Here is a 15662-nt window from a genome sequence, read left to right as displayed (position 1 = left end):
CGTTTGAGGCCCCGTTCCACAGATGCCTCCGAGCCAAATGACTTTGGATGAGTCTTTCAATCTTCCAGTATGGCAGATGCATTGTGTGCAAAACAGAGGTGATAATTTCTACCAAGTAATGTTGTTGCAAAGATTGATGGAATTTTCTCCCCTGTGTTGTAGAGAAGCATAGTGTACGTCACACAAAGAAGGCATTCACATAGAAATTGAATGGGTCATCTGATTATTTGTTTTTTAAACCGGATGTCCCCAAATAACTAGCTATTGCAAAACGTGTTTATCAAGGACCACAAGTTCTGAAGCGTGCTGTGCAGTTTACAAAATGGGAACGTCTGTCCTCTGAAAATTTTAGTCTAATGAAATTGGTTCAATTATTTTATAAGAAAGAAAAGACCTTACGTTTCTCCGAAGTTTTACATAAATTATGTTCATTATTTCATAACAGATAACAATTGAGTATTTTCAGAAGTATATTAGTTTTTTATAATGAAGTTATTCTCCATCAAACAGAATTTAGGATTTGGGAAAGGCTATATCAATGAGGAGCCTGACTCATTTAATATTGTCTTGAAAGGGACTTGGGTTGTATGCACCATAACTTGGTCTCCAAGAATAACTTTTCATGGGGTCTGTTGTTTATATCTCTGTATTGTTGTTGTTGCTAAAGAAAAGAACCCCATTGTGATCCTTCTGTCATTATAAAGGGACAATCGCTGGGGAAACAGAATTCAACATAATGAGCTGCACTTCACAACCACATTTATTGTAACTCATTAACTTTTATTGCAAATGCCTAATGAATCCTTATATTTAAATGTGAAAAGGAAAAACTAAAAAACAGAATTGATAACTTCTCCATGAGACATTCACAAGAGAAAGACATTTTGCTTAGAGCAAATTAAAAGGAATTATATTTCTAGCAGTAAAACTACTCTAAGAACGTTAATTTCTAGTGGTGAAAGTTCTATAATTAGTCAAAAAGGGCAGGGGGGTGTTTTGCTGCTGAAATTTGCAAACATGAAAATATATTTTTAAATAGTCATAGAAAAACCTCCAACATGTTTAACTATGACAATGATCTCTGCTCCACTTTGGTTTTAGGATCCTCTTCCAAGTGGTTAAATCTGGGGAAACTTCCTACTATTTATGCCTAGACCACGTGCAGTGGACGAGCTGAGATGCTGGGGCGTCATCGTGGAAATGCAAAAGGAGAGTGTGGTTGCAGAATAAAGACCCCCAAAGACGTCTATGTCTTAATCCTCAGAACCTGTGAATGTGTCATGTTACACGACAAGGGGGAATTAAGGTTGTCAATCAGCTGACCTCAAAATAAGGAGATTGTCCTGAATCATCGGGGTGGGCGCAATATAGTCATAAGGATCAAAGGACCCTTTCAAAGAGATTTAAAGCAATGTGGACAAGAGAGGCTCATGAGTCAGGGGCAGCGTGAGGCAATAGAGAATGATCAACTGGCCATTCCTGGCTCTAAGGATGGGGAAGGGGCCATGAGCCAAGGAATGCAGGCAACTTCTAGAGGTGGGGAAAGGCGAGAAAACAGATTCTCCCATAGACCCTCCAGAAGTGGCGAGGCTTCCGAGACCTTGATTTTAGCCCAGAAAGGCCTGTGTAGGACTTCTGCCCCACAGAACTGTAGGATCATAAATTTGTGTTGTGTGAAGTCACTAAAGGTGGTCTGGTGGTTTACATTTGGGCTCTCACTGACGAGGCCCAGGTTTGTTTCCGGGTGAGGGAACCATTGGGTCAGTTGTCATCCTGTGGAGGCTGCGTGTTGCTATGATGCTGAAAGCTCTGCCATGGGTATTTCAAATACCAGCAGGGTCACCCATGGTGGACAGGCTTCAGTGGAGCTTCCACACTAAGACAGACTAGGAAGAAAGACCTGGCCACCCACTTCCAAAAAATTCAGCCATGAAAACCCCATAAACAGCAGTGGAGCATCACCTGATACAGTACCAGAGGGTGAGAGGCTGGCACAGAAAGGCCAGGCAGCTTTCCGCTCTGCTGTTCATAGTGGCTCCAGGAGTCGGAATCCGCTCCGCAGTGCTAAGAACAACAGGGTAATTAAGATTTTATAAATTTGCTACGGCAGCGCCAGAAAACCGATGCAGGATGCGTGATCTAAAAATCCACGAAGGTTAAATCACACTTGAACTAACAAATTTTCCCAAATTGTTCAGCAAGGTTTTGATCCAGTTTAACAGTGACATCGAGTAACTTATTTCTTCATGTAAGACATACGCGCCAACATACAGATACTCCTTAATGGATGCCACGCTACTTTGCAAGGCTGGTGTGCAACAAACACACCAATCCCCAGGACCCAGTGAGGCTAACTGTGGCCCAAATTCTGTTAATAAAATACTGTGGAAATCATTCTTTACGGAATGAAAATCCAAGGCCTGGAACAGTCAAAGGCCAAACTCTGACGTCAAGTCCACTGGGGGCGGGGGTGTGGGAGACGGACGAAAAACAGAACAACAGAAATCGTGGTGGTGACATTCTATCTCCTAGGATACACGTAAGGCAAGGGAATGTGTGATTACAACAGTGCAAATGCATTGTTCGAATACCTTAAATTACTAGCTTCTCTATATGAAAATCGTATTACAGATTTTGGGAAATTCATATCCCGCAGTACCTCTCTGTGCCTGTCTCTGCCTTGGTCTATTTACCCCCGCCCTGTCTCTCTCTCTCTCACACACACACAGAGACCCACACACACACTCCTTACCTAACGACGTATTTCCATGTTGTCTGGCTGGAGTAGGAGGCTGGTTGTGGAGTTTTGACCGCCTCCCATCCCGTCCCGCACTCCACTGCCCACAGCCTCATCCATCATTTGGGAGCTTTATGGGGGTCGATAGCCTCTTTCTTTGGCATATGCAGCAACTCTCCTGAAAGAGCTAGTGAGGCAGATGACAGAATCATTGATCTTACAAAAATCCATTTGTGGATACTTCCTAGTAATGCTGAGATGGTCCTTTAGTGAGAAAACCTGGTTACATCTTTGTAAGGGAGAGTCATTTTACTCTGGAGACCCTCAGAGACACCACTGAAGGGGCATTGGCTGAGAAAATCTAATAAGATTAAAAGGAGATGAGTAATCCTAAATCTCTAGGCCTGTCCCAAATATCCCCACTGGTGAGCTGACGGGATCTGGCCAGCCCTCAGTGGCTGAGAAACTGTGGGCTCCTCATGGGTAAACAAGGGGATTTTGTGTGTCAATAAGGCGTAACTAACTTAGTTAGCTGAGTCAGTGTATTTCTCTTACATTCTATGATTAACCAGGACCCAAATAAAATCTTGGTTGTCTATACTCTATCTTCCCTTGGGTTGCTAAATAGGACAGTGGGGATGCTGGGGTGGGGGTGGGGGGCTCTATTTCTATGGAGCTCTGCCCAGCTTTCCAGAACTCTAATTAATACCCTGAGCTGCATGGCACGGGTTAGAATCAACAGGCAGAGGCAATCTTAGCTCTAATCTGTCTTAAAATACTGCCCCTGATACCCCAACTCCCACTGTAGTAAATGTGCTTGAAGGTGGGAAGAAAGATGGCAGTGACATGGCTCAGGGGGGGTGGAGCCCCATGCTGCGGAGACACTCAGAGAGCTGGCATTTCCCAAATCCCTTGGACATTTCTGCTCTCACGACCATCTGGCTCCCTCGTGGGTTTCAGATATTTTGGGATGAGGTGGGGCAGAGAGTAAAGCTCTGCAATTCTGCCTGCCCCATGATTGCAGGAGACTCAGCGCCTCCCATCCTTCTTCAGTTGAAAGAAACAAAGGGCTTCTCTTCGCAATTATGGACTTACACAGCTACGCCCACCTGCTGTCTGGTCAGAAACCCAGGACCGCGGCTAGTCTCCCTTTTACATCTGCAAGAGGACGCAGGTTGGAGAGGTGGCTATTTTAACTATTTATTTATTCTAAGAGTCTGCTGCAATTGAAGCACGTGCTGTACACCTGAATCACACAGAAGATTCACACATGTCCCACATCTGCTTCCATATGGATGGCGTGTAAGCACTCTGGGGGCTCTGCTCTGCCCCGCACCCTGCCATCCGCACCGCGAATGCCCACTTCTCCTCAGGCCACACTCCCAGGCGTCTCTATGAGCAAAGAGCTCTGGCTAACGCAAAAGGGGCTCCTATCAGAGAAACACATGAGCTTGTTAACAAAGGGAATGAAAGTGGAGCCATAATGAGCTACTGGATCATAAATGAGAGCACGTGACATTCTCAGCGCTATTTACAACCTCACCTGGCGCGGAGCCCTGTAATGCTGTCTATGCAGTAATTCTGTTCAGACGACCTTTCATTAAGGGTTCTCACCGTGGCCAAACCCATTTGGAAGCTTCTGCTGGACGTGGAAGGTAGAGCCGACCATAAAGGTTAGGGCATTGCATCTTCTGAAACAAAACTGTGGCTCAAAGCTCTAAAGATGAGCCAGTTCCTGGGGAAGAGAACCTCAGGTTTAGAGTCAACACTTAGTGGTTGTGGTCTGTGTGGCAAAAGGATCGAAACAAACTTTGAAAATCCTTCAGGTAGCTTTGACATATCGTAAGTATACGGTGCAGTTTACTGCGAAGGACGCTCAAAATACACTTTTAAGGATTTTTTTTTTTTGAGAAAGATCAGCCCTGAGCTAACATCTGCCACCAATCCTGCTCTTTTTTGCTAAGAAAGACTGGCCCTGAGCTAACATCCGTGCCCATCTTCCTCCACTTTATATGTGGTAAGCCAACCACAGCATGGCTTGCCAAGCGGCGCCATGTCCACACCTGGGATCCGAACCGGCAAACCCTGGGCCGCCAAAGCGGAACGTACGCAATTAACTGCTGAGCCACCGGGCTAGGCCCAATATTTTTAAGGATTTTTAAGCACAAGTTAAGAACTCTTAAAAATAACCACAATGTAGTTATCTCACTTAAAAGTAACATTTCTCAGTATTATCAAATTTCTTATAAACATTAAAAGAATACCCCAAATTTAGCTATATTGTAAGTTGATATGATGGGATTTTGTTCCCCAAAATTAACAAGTCAGGCTTTCATTCCAACTTATTTCCATTAAACTCAACAAATCCTGTGATTACATTATTTTTCTCAAGTAGCCCATGGCTACTTGCTTAGACAGAGCTTGGTTTTCTGTGAGAATCAAATTAAATAGCTCAACAGAAAAAACAAGGATTGGTTTTGTCTAAAAGAGGAGTTTTGTTACGATCCTGGTGGAAAATTAAAGCACTGACTGGAAGAAGGAAATGGGCTTTTGTGACAAGTGAACACAAAGGTCGCAGCTGCCATGATGAAGGTCAGAATCCCCAGGGCCGGGAGCGACAGCGGGCAGCAGCCTGTCTTAACCTGCGGAATCTCCAGGGCAACGTCGGACAGCCGCAGATGCTCGTGGATGACGCTGCTGACGCAAAGAGACGAATGGCACGTGCCTGCCGCTCGACAGCCCGATTCTGTCCCGACACAACTGCAAACACAGTCTGCACCTGGTGGTCCTTAGAGAATCCTGGCTGGACACGGCACCTTCCTCCCGGAGGTGGCACTAATTCCTACACATGATGGGAAAAATTCAGGGGAAGAGGAGCTCCAAATGGAAGTAAGACCTTTATCAGAAATGCGTGCTGTCCTCTGGCACAGCCTCACAACCACACCATTTGAATCAACAGGAATTTGAACATCACGTCAGTCACCAGCGAGGTGGACTTCTTTGAGAGGCTCTGTTGGAGCAGACAGTCCTCACAGATCTCTAACATGCTTTATTTTGTGGAAATAGGAGCTAGGGATCGTGGAGAAGTCGCCTCGGGCCACTCTCATGTCATCACACAGGCGACAGGTGTGCTGGAAACTTCCTTCCCACCCAGAACATGCAGATCCATCCTCTCTGCCCGTGTGTGCAGGTGGAACCCCATCCCCCACTCCCCATCTATGGAGGCAACGTACTCGGGCATCGAGCCCTGGGGGCTCAGGGCCCTGTGTCCTGGCTGAGCAGCCCCTGAGCTTGGAGAGCAGCAGGGAGAAGCGGGCGGATGCAACCTCCCCAGGACACCCCTACTTGTCCCCATCTCCCTGTCCTCAGGAAACTGGCTCGGTGGCACCCGGCACGCGGTCCTCTCCCCTGGGCCTCCTCTGCACCTGCTGGACTGGGGCTGGTCCGGCAGGCGTGGGCAGCCTCCAGCTGCCTCGGTTTGGAAGCCTGCGGGACCTGAGCTGGTGAGACAGGAGGAGGCCAAGGCACCGTGATTCGGGGAGAGCTGTCGCCTGCTCTAGAGTTAGGAGGCAGGAGGCTTCCACACAAGATTAACCTGCACAGAAGCTTCCAGACCCGGAAGGCTCAGACGGGCCTTGGCCTGACTCCACTGTGAGAGGCCAGGTTGCAACCAGCTGCTGCCTTGACCTGGCCAAGCTGCCCCCATCACAGATGTTAACACACTCATTAATACACTCATTAACACATTCACTAACACACTGTTAATAACCCGGGCGCTGGGCAGGCTGGCTGAGCCCCAGTGGGTTCTGAGTTCCGTGAAGAGCAGGCTGCACATCCTGTGTCAGTGAACGGAGGGGCCTCCTGCAAAGCAAAGCTCCTGTTAGCCTGACCTTGTGCTGACAGCCAAGCCCCCTTGTGCTGACCTGCTTTCTCTGTCGCTGTGGGGTCTTTGCTCTGGCGCTGAGGCTGAGGGGCCTCATCGTGGGTCTCACATGAGCTGCACTGAATCCCCCGCTTCTCCAGCCATGGCCAGAAGACACAGACCCTGGCCTGGGGGTGTTTCCCCACACTTAGCATCAAGCAGGACCAAGGGAGCCCCTGGAATTGTGAGTTACCTAGAACAGCCACAGATAGAAGGTGAGAGTGTGTGTGCGTTTGAGGAGATGGGAGACAGGATGATGGAATTATTAGGAATCGTCCAAAAAAAATAACTAAATATCATCTTTGCAGGAAGGACAGCCCACTGGCATCTATGTACATCTCAAACACACTCCATTCAGAAGTTTCAGATTACTTTTAGGGCACAAATGTAGCTGTTTTATCTCATCAGGTTTGAGTGACAGGCACTGCTCCAGGAGCTATTATCATGCCCATTTGACAGAGGGGAAACTGAGGCACAGAGAAGCTGAGATCCTGCCAGGGTCTGAGAGGCTGGGAGCAGCAGAGCTGGGATTCAGACCCAGCAGCCTGGCCCTGGAGCCTGAGCTCCCGTCCAGGGCTCCGACCCTGCATCCTGCTGGGCTCTCCAGCACCCAGGGGGCCTTGAAGAGCCGCCGTCCCTCCTATGAACTTCAATTTGTTCTTACATATAGGAGGATAACACTACTTAACTTGTGAGCATCACTGAGAGAGAAAATTGATGTGCAAGTTGCAATACCCTGGGCACTTTAGGCTAATCCTCTTGTTCACGCCAGGCTGGGCAACGCTGTCTGCCTGACACCGCCGCCTTGCCGGGTCACTCGGTGTCTCCGTCCTCCTTTCTCTGTGCCCAGCACAACTGCCCACTGGTGAGCTGCCTTCCTCGCTCTGCCCTGTGCACTGTGGGCACCTCCATTCCTTCACTCTTGCTGCTTCCTCCATCTGAAACGTTCCCTCTAGGATTCCTTGGACTGTCTGTTCTTAAGGGAGCTGCCATCATATCCAAGAAACCTCACTGCTCCAACTGCAAAGGCACACACAGTCTCCAGCAGGCAACCTTGCTCTTGCGCCCTGTCTACAACTTCCATGTACTGTGTCGTGTCTTCACAAGCAATCTGTAATCTCTCCAAGCGGCAAGTAGGAGGTTTTTCATCTAAGGCACCCAGCATGGAGTTTAGCTCACCGTGGGGGACAGATACTGTACACTGAATTTTGATGGATGTGACTGTGTCACTCACAGAAGTCGCAGCCACCTGGACCACTGTGATTGATCACTGTGTTCCAAAGCTAATGCAGATATAGCTACATGTTTTGTTCACTGTTAGCATCTCATTACTCACGGAGTGTCCATTCCCTAATAAGACAGTTGTGGGATCAGTTATCCTCTAGGCAGCAGGTTGAGAGCATTGGGGGTCAGCAAACCCACAGAGATCCATCTGGGCTCTGAGCATTTTGCTCACTAATGAAAAGTACACGTCTTTCCATGCACAGAATGCAAGTTTCTCCTTCAAGGTGTTTACGTTCAATCTGAAGAGACATATCTGCAAGAAAGATGATGTTGAGTATTTTTTTTTTGAGGAAGTTTAGCCCTGAGCTAACATCTACTGCCAGTCCTCCTCTTTTTGCTGAGGAAGACTAGCCCTGAGCTAACATCCATGCCCATCTTCCTCTACTTTATATGTGGGACGCCTACCACAGCATGGCATGCCAAGTGGTGCCATGTCCGCACCCAGGATCCAAACCAGTGAACCCTGGGCCGCCAAAGCGGAATGTGCACACTTAACCGCTGCACCACTGGGCCGGACCCACTGTTGAGTACTTTTTACACGAAATTTTAGGTTATTATGGAAACAATTTAAAACTCAGGAATACAAGAACACAGTAACCCAGCTCAGAATTACACCTCATCTTAAAAAAACCGTGGCGTACACGACAACGACAAATCCTCCGCAGGCCATTCAGCTGTAGGGGGAGGAATGTACTTGACTTTTAAAATTATTTTTTGGCTTCAACAACACTTAGAATCCAATCTTCGCTCATGGAGATGAGTCATGCTTCTCCCTGCCGCTTACACAGAGGATGGAGAAGAGCAATCACGTGTATCGACCCCCCTGACTCCCTGCCTATTCATGTTTTCAAGAGACGTGTGGGAAACACATTTGCTTTGACAGCGCTGTGCTGCAGATCAAGTGAAAAACTCGGAGGAAAATCAGAAGCATCCATTAAGCTCCATCCCTGCACAAAATTACTGAATGCATCTGAGGACTGGTGCGTAAGGATATGTGTGCAGAGACTTAACGGTTTTCATCTAATAAAAGGATACTCGTCAGAAACACCTTATCCTTTAATCCAGTGGAAATTTAAAAGAAGATCAGCCCCTTAGGAAATATTGTTTTATTTACTATTTAGCCAAGAAAAGTTTCTCTTTTTGTTTTCTCTTTCCTTTTTAAGAACTTACTGTGAAAAATATCCAGCATACAAAAAGACATAAAGAATAATGTAACAGACACGTGTATCTACCATTAAGCTCAAAGAAAATAAAAATAAAAAATACAAATACAGCTAAAGTCCCTCATCATTCTTTCCAAATTTCAGTCCGCCCCTTCCCCTCCAGAGGCAAAACTCTATCCCAAAGCTGGGGGCTGTTTCTTTCTATTTCCTTATGCTTTTAATTAATAATATAAATCAAACTTGGGGAAAGAATTGCCTTGGAAAGACACCTCACATGCCCAGTGCAGCTGAGCAGAAACTTTTCCCCACGGCCTCCCCTCTCCGAGGCCTATTCAAGGCTGCGCTGAGTCCTGGTCCAGGCGCCAGCTCCTCAGCCCCACACGATGACCGCGAACTGGTCCCTCATGCAAGAGTCACTTTGCAAACGTGTCCAGCAGGGGGTGCTGAAGACAACAGTGGGGCAATCAAAGGGCATTTCCAAAACCAGGAAAAGACAATTCTAAATGGTACCATCTCATCACCAGGTCTAAGGGCAGTGCTCAGTTCAGTCACTCAAGAGTTAATTTTACTCTCAATTTCTGGAAAACCTCATTTACTTCCAACCATAACCTAAGGCCATCAGAACACCTAAACGTTTTCTTTTCCTTTTTCTGTATTTTTGACGTAACAGAATCTGAGTTTCAACAACGTTAACTGAAAGGGGGTTCATTGAATAGCTGGAGGAAGCTCAGACCAGAGAGCAGAGCTTGGAACGGGCGGCCACGGTCGATGCTGCAGGAATGAGTCTGTTCACGTTTTTTCCCATTCTTCACAACTTTGTCCAAGTCTTTGAGTTCAAGAAAAAGGAATCCCAATGATGCATCTTGGATAAAGTGCCTCTCTCTTGGCCTTTTCCACCCAGACCATGTCCAATGCAGGGAGAGTTTCATCACTAAAAAAAACTAGGTCCTTACTGGGGCTGGCCCCATGGCTGCGTGGTTGGGTTCATGTGCTCCACTTCGGTGGCCCAGGGTTTTGCCAGTTCAAATCCTGGCCATGGACCTAGCACCACTCATCAGGCCATGCTGTGGTGGCTTCCCACATGCCACAACCAGAGGCGCTCACAACTAGAATATAGAACTATGTACTGGGGGGGCTTTGGGAAGTAGAAGAAGAAGAAGAAGATAGAACATTGGCAACAGATGTTAGCTCAGGTGACAATCTTTTTAAAAAAAAAAACTAAGTCCTTGTTAAAGAAAGAAAGAGGGATGGATGTTGGATGGTCTGAGAAAGATTCCATAAGTTCTCTAAGTCACTAGTGTGGGGGACTGGAATTGGCCACCCCAAGATATGTCTCTTTGGCATGAGGATTATTTGGGGCTGGTTACTTTTAATAAACTGCAGACAGGAAAGGAGGCTCCGAGGAGTAGAATTTACTTACCCTTTGTTAAGAGATATTTACATTGTAAAGGAAATCTCCATCTGTAAATGTGTCTCCCTCTCTGTACCAGGAAGAAGAGGGGATGACCTTATCTCTAGAAACTCTTAATCAATGCCAAAGGCAAGGACTTAAATCTGCATAATAATCTTATTCCTGTTTATTATGCTTGTCTGGTAACCTCCTGTAACTGACTCCCCTTCCACCCCCAACATCCTTCTTTGTCTTTAGCTGGATATGATATTTAAGGTGGGGGCTTCAGCCATTTTGGCGAGTTGCTCAGCTTGCCTGAGCCTCTCCCATGTATACATGTTATAAAGCTTTGTTTAATTTTCTCCTGCTATTCTGTCTCATGTGAATTTAATTCGTTCTCCGGCCAAAAGAACCCAGAGAGGGTAGAGGAACTGTCTTCCTCCCCTGCACTAGGTGAATGGATACTAGGAATGATAAAGCAACAACTGGTACTTTTAAAGTCTGCTTTATGCCCAGAATAAAGGTAGGTAATAGTATTAATAATAATGGGTGAAGGTGGCCAAAAGGTACAAGCTTCCAGTTACAAGATGCGTAAGTCTGGGGGCGTGATACACAGTGTGCTGACCACACTTAACAACACTGCTTTGTACATCTGAAAGTTGCTAAGAGAGTAGATCTCAAAAGTTCTCATCACAAGAAAAAAACTTTTGTGACTATGTGAGGTGGTGGATGTTAACTAAGCTTTGTGGCGATCATTTTGCAATGTACACACATATCAAATCATGATGTTGTACACCTGAAATGAATACAGTGCCACGTGTCTATTATATCTCAACTTTAAAAAATAATTAAAAATTTTAAAAATAATGTAAACTCCTTTGAGAACACACATGTACACACAGACAATAATAACTTACAATTTTTAAGTGTTTACTCCATGCCAGGTCTGTTGTAAGCACTTGCCATGTATTGACTCATTTAATTTGACAACCACTGCATGCAGTGAATATCTCCTTCCAGCCCCATTTTGGGAATGAGGAAAGCAAGAGAAGGCTCGCTCAGGGAGAGGGCAGCAGAGCCAGCACTGCGGTCCCGGGAATCAGCCCTCAGAGTCCACCTCATCCATCACCCTGAGCAGAACTCTGACACTCATTTTAGTCAAAGAGCTGGAATGTAAAAGCATCAACTCCAGAGCTTTCTCTCTCTCGGGGAATAATGGCAAGGTCACAGCTGACTCTGTCCTGATAACGCTGAGAATTCTTTCTCTGGCTCTCATGAAAATGGTCCCCAGCCATGTGTGAGTTTGTGATGTCTACACGGCAAATGGAAGCTTTTTTCTTTAACATGGGGATCCACCACGGAGAACTCATGCCGGGGAGTCCCAGGGCTGGCAGCACAAATGGTTTCTCCCAAACTGACGAGGTGAAGTGACTAAGGTGTTCGTGGTCCGAATGATTAGTGCGCAACGAAGAATTCTGGGTTAAAGCATCGATGTAGAGCGGGAGAGCTGTGTGATTTATTTACACTAACAGTGTTCTCAGCCTGTTACTCCTCTGGCACTGTTGTGACACTTCCTGGGGAAGGAAATTATGTTTTGGCTTCATATTTAGCTGATTTAGAGCCCTGGAAATGGAGGAAATAAGAAAATAGAGAGTACGACATTGTTGCTTCCTGGCTGTCTACGGGATGAATGGGTAGGGATGGGAGCTTGCCCCTCGGACTCTGTGAATACCCTCATCTGGACCCGGGAGCTGGCGGGACCTGGAGTGAGCTTGTGTCCTGGAAAAATACAGGTGGTGACATTGGAAGAGCAGCAGCAAGAAAAAACGCTGGAAAACAGGCTGGAATAAAAGCCATTCCCCAAATTCCCCTGTTTCCTCAGCCTCTTAGCTGCTGCTTCATGCTGACTCTTTGCCTCTTGACACTAACTGATCACAAATTAAGGAATATCTCGAGGGTAAAGGGGTGTAGACTGTCATGGTCACCAGTCAGCACTTCTGTTCTCTCTGGTACGTTGGCGCCTCGAGCTCTGACTGCCTGGTCCCCGCTCTTTCCATGTTCAGTCTTCTGTAGTCAAGGTGGTGGGTGAAAGCTCTGTTCAGTTTCTACGTTTCACTGTCTCTTTCTAGCCAGCAGCTCAGGCTCCGCCCTTGCTCCTAATGGACCAGCAAATGTCTCCAGGAGGAGGCGGAGCAGAGCTCCGGGCTCACCTTAAACCGCTCCTTTCCCTCATGAGGACTCAGTCCCTTGAGACCTGATGGAGCAGGCGGCCCTGCAGTGCTTTCAACAGAGGCTATTTCCCTGGGTGTCTTATTCAGTTCATTCATTCATTCTTAGTGGGACGGTTGGTCAACTCTAAGCTGGCCTATCATGGCTGGAATGATATGTTTTCTGAGAATTGGCAGTTTTTTAAATCTCCACAAATAAAAATTAGCCCCTTTGAACGCATCTCATCCTTTTTTTTTTTGCCTTCTTTGTATTCAATTTTTGCGAAATTGTAAGAAACAATAAAAAAATTTAATTAAAATTAAGCTTCTTTGGGCTTCAGCAAGGGCTCTGACGGCTGAAAGGAAGAAAGGAGGGTGTAAAGGACACAAGAAAGTGTTTTTCATTCTATTTTAGGAGCGAAAGCAAAGTCGTATAATCTGCACTCTCCTATACTAAGTACAAAAGCCTAGGCCATGTCGTTCCGTAGGTGAATGGATAAATACGTACAACAGACATTATTTAGAAAAAAAAAAGAGCTATCAAGTCCCAAAAAGACATGGAGGAAACCTAAGTGCCCACTGCTAAGAAGCATAAGCCGATGTGAAAACACTACATGTTGTATGATTCAAACTATATGACATTCTGGAAAAAGCAAAACTACAGGACAGTAAATGAAATTTAAAAAATCCGTGGTATCTAGGGGTTAGGGGGTGGAGAGAGGTAAACAGATGAAGTGCGGTGGGATTTTTGGGCAGTGAAACTATTTTGTATGACGCCATAATGCTGAATAAATATCATTACACATTTGTCAGATCCCATAGAATATAAAACACCAAGAGCGAACCCTAACGTAAACTGTGGACTTTAGTTAATAATAATGTTCCAGTACTGGTTCATCAGTTGTAACAAATGTCCCACGCCAAGGCAAGATGCTAATAATAGAAGAAACTGTGGGGTGAGGGGTGGAGGGAGTACATGGGAACTCTGTACTTTCTGCTCAGTTTTTCTGTAAACCTAAAACTGCTCTAAAAATAGTCTATTTAAATAAAAATTATGCTAAAAACAATAGGTATTATATTCACAATATTGCATTCTGGAATTAGTCATAACAATATAATTATATTATAAATCTTTTCAAGCCTTGCATTTTAAACAATCTTCTGAATTTATCTCCCAGATTCCTATTATGCCACTCAAAGGATTTTTCTGATTTTTTGACCATAGCACCAGCTGAACAAACAGAATCAAGTGCATCGCATCCTTGCGTTTTAGGTACTAGAACACATTTGCATGCAGTAAGCACTTCTTCCATCAAGATATATCCGGAAATAACTTGGGATAGATGGGATGGAAGAAAATGTTTTCCACAGGCATCCTTCATTTCCTCAAGCTGTGTTTGATCCTGGTTTTGGCTCCTGGAATTACTGGGAACAATTAATTGCTTATTTTTGATATACAGACCTTGCCTTGCCTGGTCCATTCTTCCTCTGGATGCCCATCATTTTCACGTGGTGAGAAACCTGCTTGAAGGATTTGTCCCATGATCTATTTCCAGTAAAGTATAATTTATCCGAAGCAGAGAGCTGACTTGAACGCTAGCGGGAAACCCTTCTGGAGAGTTGCAAGATCAGAAAGAAAAAGGGGTATCAATCAGAGAAAATAGTAAGCCCCCCTGAGAAAATTCAGCCCTTTAGAGCGCAGACCAGTGGTCCCTCACTCCAGCTGAGCATTGAAATCACCCGTGGGAATCTTTTGGAAGCTCATTTTCTGGGGGATTCTGATTTAGTCTGTATAAATCTGTGTGATGCACGCTCTTCCCAAGTAACTGCAATGAATAAGGTTTGGGAGCCAGTGGATGGACACAGCCGCTCTCCATCCACCTTTATCCCTTAATTTGTTGACATGTGAGAACTACGATATAAGCCAAAATACATGCTGAGGGATTTTTTTTCCTAATACCCTATTTCTCTCAGGAACAAAGGAGGCATCTTATACTAGTGTTATTACAAAGCCTTTTAGTATTGCTGAGTTCTCAGACACTTCATTTTGAGTGACAACAACAAAATATATTGTTTGGAGAAAACATCTTCAACTTTAAATGACCTACATCAGTGCTGGTTTTGGATGCTTAGGGTTCATGTAACATAAACAGCGACATAAGAAGAGGAGGATGAGACAGAAGAGGGAAAAGAAGAAAGTGGGAGAAAGAAGAGAAGGAGGGAGGGGAGGAGAATAGAAAGGAAGAGAGAAGAGTGGTGGGCAGGGAGGGAGGAAGAGAGAGAAGGAAGGAAAGAAGGAGGGAGGGAGGAGAAGGAAGGAAATAGAGAGAGATTGAGATTTTACAGATTTTGTTCTTATTTCTGGACAATGACTCCACACTTGCAAAGGATTGAACACTGTTGCTACCAACAGCCTTTAAAAAGATTATTGAGAGAAAGAAATCCTGTAACTGATGGCCTTATGATCATGTATATAGGCCTCTTAGGCCATACAGTGTGTCCTAATAGTATACAGATGTGTGTTCACAGCTGGCAACAACTTGTCCGGTGACAACTCATATGCCAACTTCACATGTTCTCTATTTCAAACAACCTAGCAAAATGTGAAAATAAATGTGTTCCTGAAAACTGTAGACAAGTGCTCTAGACTGAGAGACCAGGATGCCAAAGATATGAAAGATCAGAATGGAAAAGACAACATTCCTAAATGTGCTAATTTAAAATATATATATAAGATTCGGTTGTTACATTAAATATTATAAGCAGATATTTGACTTTTTCATCTATATATATATTTTTTTAAAATTTTATTTTTTCCTTTTTCTCCCCAAAGCCCCCCGGTACATAGTTGTATATTCTTTGCTGTGGGTCCTTCTAGTTGTGGCATGTGGGACGACGCTGCCTCAGCGTTGTTTGATGAGCAGTGCCATGTATGCGCCCAGGATTCGAACCAACGAAA

The sequence above is a fragment of the Equus quagga genome, chromosome 15 (assembly GCF_021613505.1).
Source record: "Equus quagga isolate Etosha38 chromosome 15, UCLA_HA_Equagga_1.0, whole genome shotgun sequence".
Lineage (NCBI taxonomy): Eukaryota > Metazoa > Chordata > Mammalia > Perissodactyla > Equidae > Equus > Equus quagga.
The sequence above is the reverse complement of the archived record's forward strand: the minus strand, read 5'-3'. Positions refer to the sequence as shown.